Genomic DNA, 11,281 nt, shown 5'->3' on the forward strand with positions numbered 1-11,281 from the left:
ATATATCTAGTCGGGAGTGGTGCTGACTGAAAACAGATGATTTGGAGCGATTCGCGCGCCATCTGTTGGTCATTCTAAGGACTTATTGAACTACCCTAGTAATCAAAGGTATTCCCACAGACCTTTCAATGGAGCAGATTAAAACTAATGACATATCTTCCATTCCAATTCTCGAAGCATCTTGTCTTTTTAAGAAGGATGAGAAAGGTAATCTGGTCCCCTTAAAAACTGTCCTGATCACGTTTAATGGACAAGCTCTTCCCCAAGATATTCGATTCTACTATACACTGTACCGAGTGACACCCTATATTCTACCTTCTACAGTGTGCTGGCATGTACATGTGAAATAACAATGTAAAAATCCTAGGTGCTTATTCTGCGTTGATAAACCACACGAAAAACAAGAGTTTCCTAATAGATCAAACTCTCGTTTTTGTATAAACTGCAAAGGTCCACACTGGGCTGTTGATAAACTGATGTGAACTCCTTTAAAAAAAAAACAAGAAGCCAACGACCAAATTTGGACCACAACAAACTAACGAAAACAAAAAACCCCTAATAATTTGCTTGCAGATAATCAAAAAGAGTTGAAGGAATATAATTCGTTTCATGTTTTTCTTCTTCATTTTTTGGTCAAATTTCTAAAACTATTGAACCTATGTTGAACATTTTTTAATTTATTCTATTTTCCGTATACCATTTAAAATGGATTCAGTGATAAATTTTTGCAAGGATCCTTTGGATAATTTAGAAAAGTGTGGTGTTTCTATAAGATCACTTGCAGGATCTGTAAGATGAATTGCGTGGGACAGACTGGCAGACTTCTTAATACTAGAATAGAGGAACATAAAAGTGATGTTTGTTTGGGACGCTGTTATAAGAGTGTTCTTGCGAGACAAAAAAGGAAATTAGTTGATGTTAACCATGAGTTTGACAGGACCGATTTGCATAAGTTGAACAAAAGTTCTGCTAATATGGTCAATTACATTTAACGAGGCTGTTCCATGAATTTTGTTTTTGTTTTATTTTCTCTATTTCTATATTCTATAGTGTGTTTGCAACACATTGGCCCACTGATCCTCATTCGATTCTCAGGTATCAAAGAGAGAACACCTGCTCGTGGGCGCTGTCAATTTCTATCTATTAAATTTTGCTTTCTTTGATAAGGGTACTGTACGAGTACTGAAACGTTGGTAATGCAATTTTATTTATAAATTTTTATTTTGAATGTTATTTTATTGTAATTTGATGATAATGAAAATGAAAAAGACGAAAGAAAGTAAAAGAAAAGTAAGGGGATATGGTTGGCTGCCTTCTCATTTTTCTTTCCTTTTTTTATGTTTGCCTGAAAATTAAATTTTTTATTTCATTTTTTTTTCAAATTTTTCAGATTACAATAGGATTTTGTTTGGTTTTTATTTGTTCGTTGTGGTCCAAATTTGGTCGTTGGCTTCTTGTTTTTTTTAACAGAAGTTTACACTAATTTGATTATTGGACGTTAAATGGGAATTTAAATTTGGATTTTAATCTAAGTTAAATTTCTTTAATTTTGTTGATAAACAATGCCCATTGTACCTAGAGGAAAAAGGAATACGCAGAATCTCAACTTAATTTGTTTTAAGCGTTAAGAAAGCGGCTTACTTATATAAAAAGGAAAAAGCTCCCCCCCCCCCAAGGACTACGAAACATTGACTCTGCCATTGCATCTAACCTTAAAACTTCTGATCTCTATTCTCCACCCTTTGACTTTGCAAACTTCCCCTCGTTGGGTGATGCGGATGCTGACCCTATTCTTTCTGGTTCAGAATGCATACACAAATTCAGCCAAGCAAGAAAAAAGCCCTCCTTCCATCCTAGAACCTCAATCCCTCTTCCTAACTCTACGTCTCATAGGAAATGTCAAACCCATACTAATTCTCAATCGTTCTCTCATCTCTACTCTCCTCCATCTAGTCCTTTTGGCAATAGTGTTTGCCTTCAAAATCACTCAGAATACACTACGCCCCATCCTTCCCAGCTAAGAATTCTGCAATGGAACTGTCGTGGAATAAATAATAAAAAGGGTTTCTTGGAAATAATCAGTCACAATTACGACATTGTCTTACTCAATGAAACATGGATAAAAGATTCAAATCGATTCTTTCTAAAGAAGTTTAATATCCTAAGGAAGGACCGCTCCACCGGTGTTGGCGGTGGTCTGGTTATTGCTGTTGGAAGTGATATTGTTTTTTCTGAAGTTAAAATACTGGAGATTCCAAATCAGTTAGATGCTCTTGCTATTTCTGTCCCCCCAATGTGGGTAAAATATTGATAATAAATATTTCTACAAATCCTAGAGCTCTTGTTAATGCTATTAACTGGAGTTCCTTCTTTGACTCCTTTTCAAAAGACTTCTCATCTGTATTCATGGGTGGTGTTTTCAACTGTCATCATAAATCCTGGGGATGCGATAGAGCTTGTCCGGCTCGAAATAAATTGTATAATTCGATTCAAACTTCCAAACTTTTATTTTAAATGATGGATCATCTACACGCTTTACGCGTTCCAATCAATCTAAATCTGCAATCGATCTCTCCTTAATTTCTGGTAATCTTTCTCCTTTGTGTTCATGAAAAGTTGAAAATGATAAAATGGATAGTGATCACTTCCCTGTTTCTACAATTATTGGTATATCTTGTTCATATCACTAATTCTTTTCCCACAAATACAGTTTAAACAAATTTTTTTGTGATATTTTTCAAAAAACTCTTAAAAAGTCTCGATTTGCTTTTGAAAAAAATAATAGTAATCTTGCGTTAACTCTTCGAGCATACTATGAATTATTTAATTTAATAGATAAAGCTCTTCACATATCAGGAAAGACTTAGGAGAGCAAAACTAGTCAGATTTAGGCATAGATTCAACTTCGAAAACTACTTGGATCTTCAAAAAATTGAGGTAGAATCTCTAAAAACCTTTAAACATAGTAAGCCTGTCACGCATTAAAAGTAACCACTACTCATTGGCCGACAGCCTAGCAAAAAAAATTTTTAAAGTGTCCTTTTCATGTCTGTGCGGATATGACACGAAGGACAGCAATTGCGTCGCATGGTCTTGCCCTCGCTTTTTTGATCAACGCAAAATCTTAGGAAAATCTTTAATTAAAAACAAGAAATTTCCACCTTTCTGCGTGAAAGATTTTCTTTCTAACCCAAACAACTACATTTCTCAATTAATTATAAAAATCCTGAGAACATGCGAATTATCTCTATGATTGCCTTATATGCCTTCTTATACTTCTTTGCTTACTCCCCATGCTTTGAAAACCACGCTTTAAATGGCTCGCGAACCCCACAGAACTGTGATTACTACAGTTAAATCTTAAATACTTGAACTTCTCGCTATAAAATGCAAGCTTACGCTACTACTAACTCTATTTACAACATAAACTGCTATCTATCTATTGGATACACATTAGACAATGGAACCTAATACTGACTCCAACACTTATTGCTATGGCCAGATAGGTCTCGCTTTTATCAGCAAGAAATGACCACAGCGGTAACCTGGAAACCTCTACAGACCTAGAGCTAAGAAGAAATCCCCAAAGAAGAAGAAGATTTATTTTATTCAAGAGAAGTCGAGTGAGTTAGTATAGCCTGAAAAATCCTATAAATTGTTTAAAGATTACAAACATCTCGGGTTACTGTTCCGACCTCGCTTCTGGTCGCCACCGTCATGACAGTCTGGCCCTGCCAAGATCTAGGACTAGTCAGCAATCTAAAACATAACAATTTATAAGTGTCAATGAGCCAAATTTTCATTAAAATTTTCGAAAAACTGTCAGGGTGTCTAAAATTTTACAAAAAGATAAATTAGCACTATCAAAAATAAATTTTTTTTATTGTATAGAAAATCTAAGCTAGCCCAGCTCTTTATCTTTCATATTCAAAACACTGTCAGGATGTCTAAAATTATATAAAATAAGAAATCACAACTATTAAAAATCAATTTTTTATTGTCAAAAAGTCTAGGTTGGCCCAAATCTAGGACTGATCCGCAATCCATACTATACAAAATTTTAAGTGGCAATCAGCCAATTTTTTTTCACTGTTTTCGTAAAAATGTCAGGGCATTTGAAATTATACAAAATAAGAAATTAACACTATTGAAAATCAATTTTTTCATTAAAAATTCCATTTGATGTAATTCCTAATGGTTGTAAACTAGTCAAAAACACCTACAAAGCGAAATTTACACAAAATTAACCAAATTTGTTATTCAAAGAATTGTCGTCCCTAGTGAAAAGTTTCAAACTCGTATATCTCTTTATTCAAAATGTTGAAATCGTCACCTTGAATCCGCCCTCTTGAATTCAAAGTGTCAAAATTCTAAGTTCAGATTCGTAATCAGCGACCCCAAAAACCGCAAGTAGATATTCTTTAATCTCATTTAACCCTTTATTTCAACATTTTGAAATCGCCGCTTGAATCCACCATCTTGAATTGAAAACTTGGAACTTCTGACTTCAGATTCTTCATCAGCGACCCCAAAAAACTCCAAGTAGAGATTTTCAAACTCATTAATAGGTTTTTTCTAAATTTTGAAATCGTCATCTTGCATCCGCCATGTTTAATTGAAATTTTCTAAATTCTGACTTCATATTCGTAATCAGCGACCCCAAAAACCCCGGAGTAAGAATTTTAAAGTAAATTCACCAAACAGAAAAATACGTGCAACAAAGGGTTCATCTAAAAAATACAAGCATTTAATGTCAAATTATATAAAATATTTTATTATTAATAATATAATAAACCATTATAATTATCACAATAGTAAAAAGTAATTATTTACTTGAAGAAACGATGTGAACAGATTTGCTTCCCGAGCGTTTTCATAAATATTTTTTGATGATACCTTATTAATAAATTACTTATTACGGTATTTTCATGAATTAGGTTTATTTTCACGGCGTTATCACAAAAAAATATATTTTTTCATGGCGTATTCACGAGTAAACTTTTTTCTTACGGCGTGTTTTTTCACAACGTTTACCAATATCTATTTTTTTACAGTGCTTACTGACATATATTTTTGTTCATCACATTTTATAGCGATGGGTCTTTTTTCGTAGCTTTATGATAAGAAGTGTTTTTGCACAGCAATATAATTTACGGGTTCATGATCCTAAGCACCGGCGATATAGTAATCCAGAACCGACAACGTAGAGGTAGTTGCATTTTCGCATCCATCCCTAGTCCCACCCATTCACGCAATCACACCGCAGAACTATGTGAACTATATTAATTGCCCTTTGCTTTAAAATGTTGGAATCTTCGCCCTTGCTTTTAAAACACACCTTATGCAACCGTCTCTTGAATGATTTGGGCATACTTGTTCAAAAGCCGCCGTGGCGTGTTTGACCGTGCTTTCCACTGCCTATGTGTATTTAGAAATCTAATTAGAATCTTCAATTCTAGAATGCCTTTCCTTGATATCATTTGTTGACAGATTACGAAGCACTGGAGGTGATGTAATTTCATAGTTGGACAAGTCAATCATATCGACGTAATCTTTAGCTTCAAAGTTACGCTTAGAAATCTTGAATGAACCTTACCTGGGATCTACAATCTGTTACCATGCTGCGAAACACGTTTTCTAGTAAAGCGAAAAGAGCATTCTACGTAGTAGTATCATACACTACTTTCGTGTACTTCTTTGTTAAGTATATAGGCTTTTGGATAGTTTCGAAAAGATGTCTTGCACCGCCTTTGATTGAGTTATTGAGCTTTATGCGAAACCACATCGGAACATGTACCCTGAGTATGAATTTCACAATCATCTGAAGCTCAGAGTATGGTTTTGACGTCACGATATATTTTCTCATTATCCTATTTGTGAAATTATTCTATCGTGCATGATTGAGATCATGAACGTTTAGTCTTTGGAAGCAGTTATCAGATTGTATAGCATGTGCAATTTCCAAAAGATATTTCTGGTCTTTACTTAATATTTTCAAAATTTCATTATTAATTGTAGGTAATTCTGAATCTATTGCTTGGAAGGAAACTACAGAAGTTCTTAAGTTTTTTCAACTTTGCGAATGACACCAACTTTCCATCCTATGTTAACAGCACTGGCGTCTGAACCTACAACAAGAAGTTTATTTCACCCTCCGTTAATTTCGTTTTTCCCAAAATCGAATAAACGTTTACAAATTTCTTCTGTGGTTTAAAATTGTTCAGTCACATGACCTTAATTCTGAGATCCGGGTTCTCTAACCATAGAAATATGCTTTCTAATACAAAATTTACGATTTATCTTCTTGTAGTCTTGAACAACAGTTAGAGTTTTATCCTTTCGACCATCAAAGAACAGACCTAGATGTTGCGATTTCATACGGAATGTTTCTATCACAACTTTGTGGATTTTGGTTCGTTCTTTTCTGATTTTCCTTTCATCTATAATAGAAGATTTAGGGATGTGTGCATCTTTAAATGCAGATGACAGTATAAGTGCAACAGAACGAGAGCTGACACCAAATATTTGGGCTAGAGAGAGAAGTTTCATTAAGGAGAATCATGAATTGATTAGAAAAGGTCATTTTTTTTTTGGAAGGAATATACTCTTATTCTTTGTTACTAATTTCTAAATGAATTGGGATGAACTTTTTTCACCTCTGATAAAGAGGAAGAACATGAATATTCAATATTATCATCGAGAAAATATTTACTTTTTTGCTTTGAAAGTCTAGGATTGTCAGAGTCATATCTTCTTATTCTTTTTTGCTTTTTTTTTAAATTCAGGAACATCTACTAAATAAATTTTCCCCAATCTTGGACCCCTCTTATTAGAAATAAAAGCCTGTTCGAATATGGGTACTTACCTAACCATTGGGCATCTGCAATGTCTAAAATGAGCGCACTGGTACGTAGCAATGTCGAAAAGTTTTTTTCGCAAATGCCTTGAAATCGACTAATTTTCTTTTTAATGATGAAATGTTTTCAATATATCTTGACCAATTCTTAACATTTCCTCCGTCCATTATTTCCTTCAGAATCTCTTCCTAGTTTGAACCTTTCCTGTTGATAGCATGACATAATATCTTCCGTGGAAGAAATGACTTTCTACTCAATCTTTCGCATCTCCGAAAAGTGGACATTTGATAGCCTGTCGTGAAGAAAATTTCGTGATTTTCAACGTGACAAACAAAATTTCAAACTCAAAGCAATCTATTTGAATCTATTTTCTTAACGGCATATGACATGAGACTTCATGTGAGTGATTTGTGTGCTTTTGAAGCTAAAAGTATCAACTGACTAAGTCAACGTGTGAGCGAATACACTAAAACCAAATGAAGGTCAATACATCATTCGAGCGCAGCAGAAACAAACGAACGTCCTATTGTCATTATTATTGGATAAACAGGAGATTTTTAAGTATTCACACAACAGAAGATATTGTCTAATCAGGCTGAAATTTTGAGGGCTTATTAAGGTTGGGAAAACAACAATGTTTCCCACTATAATGAGCTACTCGGAAAAAAGGTTTTTACGGCCCACTCTAATGTATGGGTATCTCCAGGGTTAAAATATGTAATGTCACTTATATCCACATGCTCATGGTCCTGGCCCATGGCGACATTTGAAGCACCCTGAAGCTGATTTGAAATAGAAGCATTGATCTTCAGGTAATTCGTATAACATACATGGGTGACTTTATGATTGCGATGATTAGTGTTGCCGCAGAGGTTCCCAGAAGAATTGCATCCTGTGATAAGTAGGTGACGTTGTTCTTTGTTACACGAGAATTTCCAGATAAGACAGTAAATCTAGTTTTTCAAAAGTGCATCAATCTCTCTATGCTTATCGCTATATGTGGGCGAACCTTCAAGCCTTCCAACATACAGATACGAAGGTACACATCTATTTGAGACAGATTCTGGGGCTTAGGAGGAAGATGTATGTTAATATTGTCCCTTGTTCTGAAATCGCTATGATTTTTCAGGAAATGCCTGCTTCCTAAAGTTGTTCTACATATCGCCGCCTTCTTTGTGTCTGCGGCTCGTTCTTACAGCGATGGAGAAAGTGATCTGCGTTCATATCAAATTATCAGGAGGTAGGCAAATTGATTTCGCAAAAACTATTTCCAAACGTGCTAAACTTCTGGGCGTTTTTGGCCGCGAATACCTATTAATTATTTTAACCATATTCAACAGAAACCCTTGGCACAGAAAACCTCTATCCGCAACCCGAGGGCGCGTTCGAAAGCTTTGGCATAGGTCCTTCGGTTCTATTCCAAAAAAAAACGGAGCAGAAACCGAACCGAAAATATATAGGTTGGTAAGAAAGTCTTGCGTGACTTTTTTTTGATAAAAATAATTTTTCTGATAACGAAGTTCGAAAACATTCGAGAGACAAAAACATAAAACTGGTCTAGATTGCACTTTACTAATTTTTGCAAAAGCATTCTGCAAGAGCCACAGTCGCTAATATATGCAGTGCGTTTGAGGCTAACACAGTTCATCATTTAACTGTATCTGGCTAGTATCAGCGTTTCCGTCCTGCAGATACATCTTTTGAAGACGATTCTAGGTCTGATAAGAAATCAACTGTTGACAATAAAAAACGGCGAACACTTATGAGGTAAAGCCTAGTGCGTGATCACAAGAATTAGCCAAGAAACTCGGTTGTAGCCATCCCACAATTTTTAAATATTTACAAGGGTTAAAATATAGGAAAGTTTTTGCGTTCTGGATAGCGCAAGGTCTCAGCAAATGAAACTAAGCAGAATGCCTGTCCATCTGTCTTTGACTCCTGCATCGTCTATATAGAAAAAAGTTCCTTCAAGATATAGTCACAAGAGCTGAAAGCTGGGTGCTCTATGCTAATCACACATGCGATCAACAGTGGCTACAGAAAGGGAGAAAACCAGAACTTACGAAGTGAAGACAGTTTTACTTTATTATTGGTAAGACACTGAGGGCATGCTTTATCACGACATTCTGGCACCCAAAATCAAAGTAGAGGCAGAGCATTCAGCAGACTTAGCACCTACCGAGTAGCATCTTTTCCGAGCTTAGAAAATTGTTTTACTGGATAAAAGATTAGATCATCTTATGAATCTTAAAAATACGCTGGACGACTTTTTTAATTCACGACCAAAAGAATTCTGGACTACGGAAGTGCAAATTCTACCAGAGCATTGGAGACGAGTTGTAGGTCCATTACTGTATATAATTTAATACTGATTATACAGTAACTGTATAACCTGTTATTGTTAAAATAACATCTTATTCTTTTGTTCTTGGTTTGTATGTCTCAGGACTTCCTTACCCACCTATATATAATGTATTTTTCCCTACCCCCGCCCCTCCCGAATGAAAATAAATGACTGCTTTAATAGAAATTTTAACTGCTATTAGAACGGTCGACAATACGGCCGTTTATTTTAAGTAAAGTGAATACTGGAACAGTTGCAGACATCTTGGAGATGCATGCGATGTCAAAATTGTTCATATTAAATAGGAACATGGTTTTCAATTAATCGTCGAATTGTTATTCCATATAGGTTTAACTTTTATGCTTCCTCGTTTATCAATCGGTGGAGAAGCTAGATTCGAACTAATTCGATTGATAGTAAAAAATTGAGATCCCTGAAAATGTATCTTAACATGGTTTATTATAATAATTGCATTAAGTTTAATTTAGCCTTATTCAAATTAAATGTCAATTGATCTCGAGCGCGCAGCATAGGTAGCACGAAGAAAATGTTTACTTAATTTTTATAATAATTTACAACATTTTAATACAAATTTGATTCGATGTTCCGAATGACGTGGACTAGCACGTATACGATGTGACAGGTGAAAGGAAGGTTTTCGATCTTCTAATAAGATGAAATACCTCCTTTACTGAACACTCATGTTTACAAAAACGTTTCATAAGCCGACCATCTGCTATTCCTTTGCAGAAAATAGAGGAAAATATAAATTTAATAAAAATACTTAGATGTATTATGTTATAAATTCGGAAATAACTGTTAATTTTTAAACAAAACCAACTTCAAAACACATATGTTTTCCTTATACATGCATAAGGGTGGGTCGCTTACATATATTTCCCAAACCAAAAATAGAACTGACATTTGTTATTATCTAAGTCGATCGCTTAAAAAAATACGCATTGGCGATGTGAAAACATAGATTAGAATAATTAGTAAAAATAGTAAAGGATATCTGGTAACTTCCAGCATCATCGTAAGTTGAAGCTCAATTTTGATTTGTAACAATATAAAGTATTTCTCTGAATTATATTTTTTATTCTAACGTTGTACAAAAGCAGTACCACGATCAACATTTTTGCAATTACTTTCCAGTTGTCTAATTTAGACATGATATTAGGAAGATTTTACATTGCATAGTAGAGAAAATTAAAACTAAAATTCTCTCAAGATTGAAGAAGGTATACGTTTGTATACTAAAAACTAGATTTTTATCATTATTAAAATTTATAAGATCTAATCTTCTGCTTATATATTTTCCAATAGAAACACGTAAATAGCGATTTTGCTTTTACGTTCTTTAATAATATGTATATTCTGTGCAACACAATCTAGCGTGTGGTAACTTGTCAGCTCTGTGAATTATTTTGTTTATAACACTGACTTTATATTTAATATATGTATAAGATCAGAACTGAAGATATCTGCCAGATCACGTCCCTGTTCTATACCAGATGATAGGCAGATGATAGGTAGACAGAACAAAAAATTTTGATTGTCTCTTCTGAATTGAACGGTAAACTTAATTTTAGAATGAGAATCGTTTAATGTAGTAACAATATCCTTAAATTAATTAATAGGAATTAAAATAGAGATGTCATCGGCATTTTAACGGTAAATTTATTATTCACAGTGAAAAATGTAATTCAGGAGAGGTACTAGTACGAAATTTTGTTAATATGTATACTGCGATAGAATTTTATTTATTTATATCATAATGAACTTCAGAGTTTAGGTAATTATTTAATTAAGAAATATAAACAGCATATTCAATGAGTATAGTACAAATTTTATAAACCACTATAATGTAAGAATACACAAACTTAATAGTTAATTAATTACCCGCAAAAAAAGCATCTTACAAGCTGCAGTTGGGACACGCACTAAACGATCCTACTGCAAATACCTATAGCTACAGAAACACTTACAGTCTGTCAAGTTAAAGCGTGGGTGGCTTTACTCGCAGTCGGTAAGGTGTATCGACATGATTTTGGTGTCAAAATATTAAGAAGAGCTCCCT

General features: G+C 34.3%; 1 protein-coding gene across 1 annotated transcript in view; it reads left to right on the forward strand.

The window, feature by feature from the left end:
• Positions 1-11,281, forward strand: part of LOC117174117 (protein PTHB1) — a 989,848-nt gene that overhangs the window by 276,427 nt on the left and 702,140 nt on the right. The window lies entirely within an intron of this gene.

Source organism: Belonocnema kinseyi, chromosome 6 (assembly GCF_010883055.1).
Source record: "Belonocnema kinseyi isolate 2016_QV_RU_SX_M_011 chromosome 6, B_treatae_v1, whole genome shotgun sequence".
NCBI classification, from domain to species: Eukaryota; Metazoa; Arthropoda; class Insecta; order Hymenoptera; family Cynipidae; genus Belonocnema; species Belonocnema kinseyi.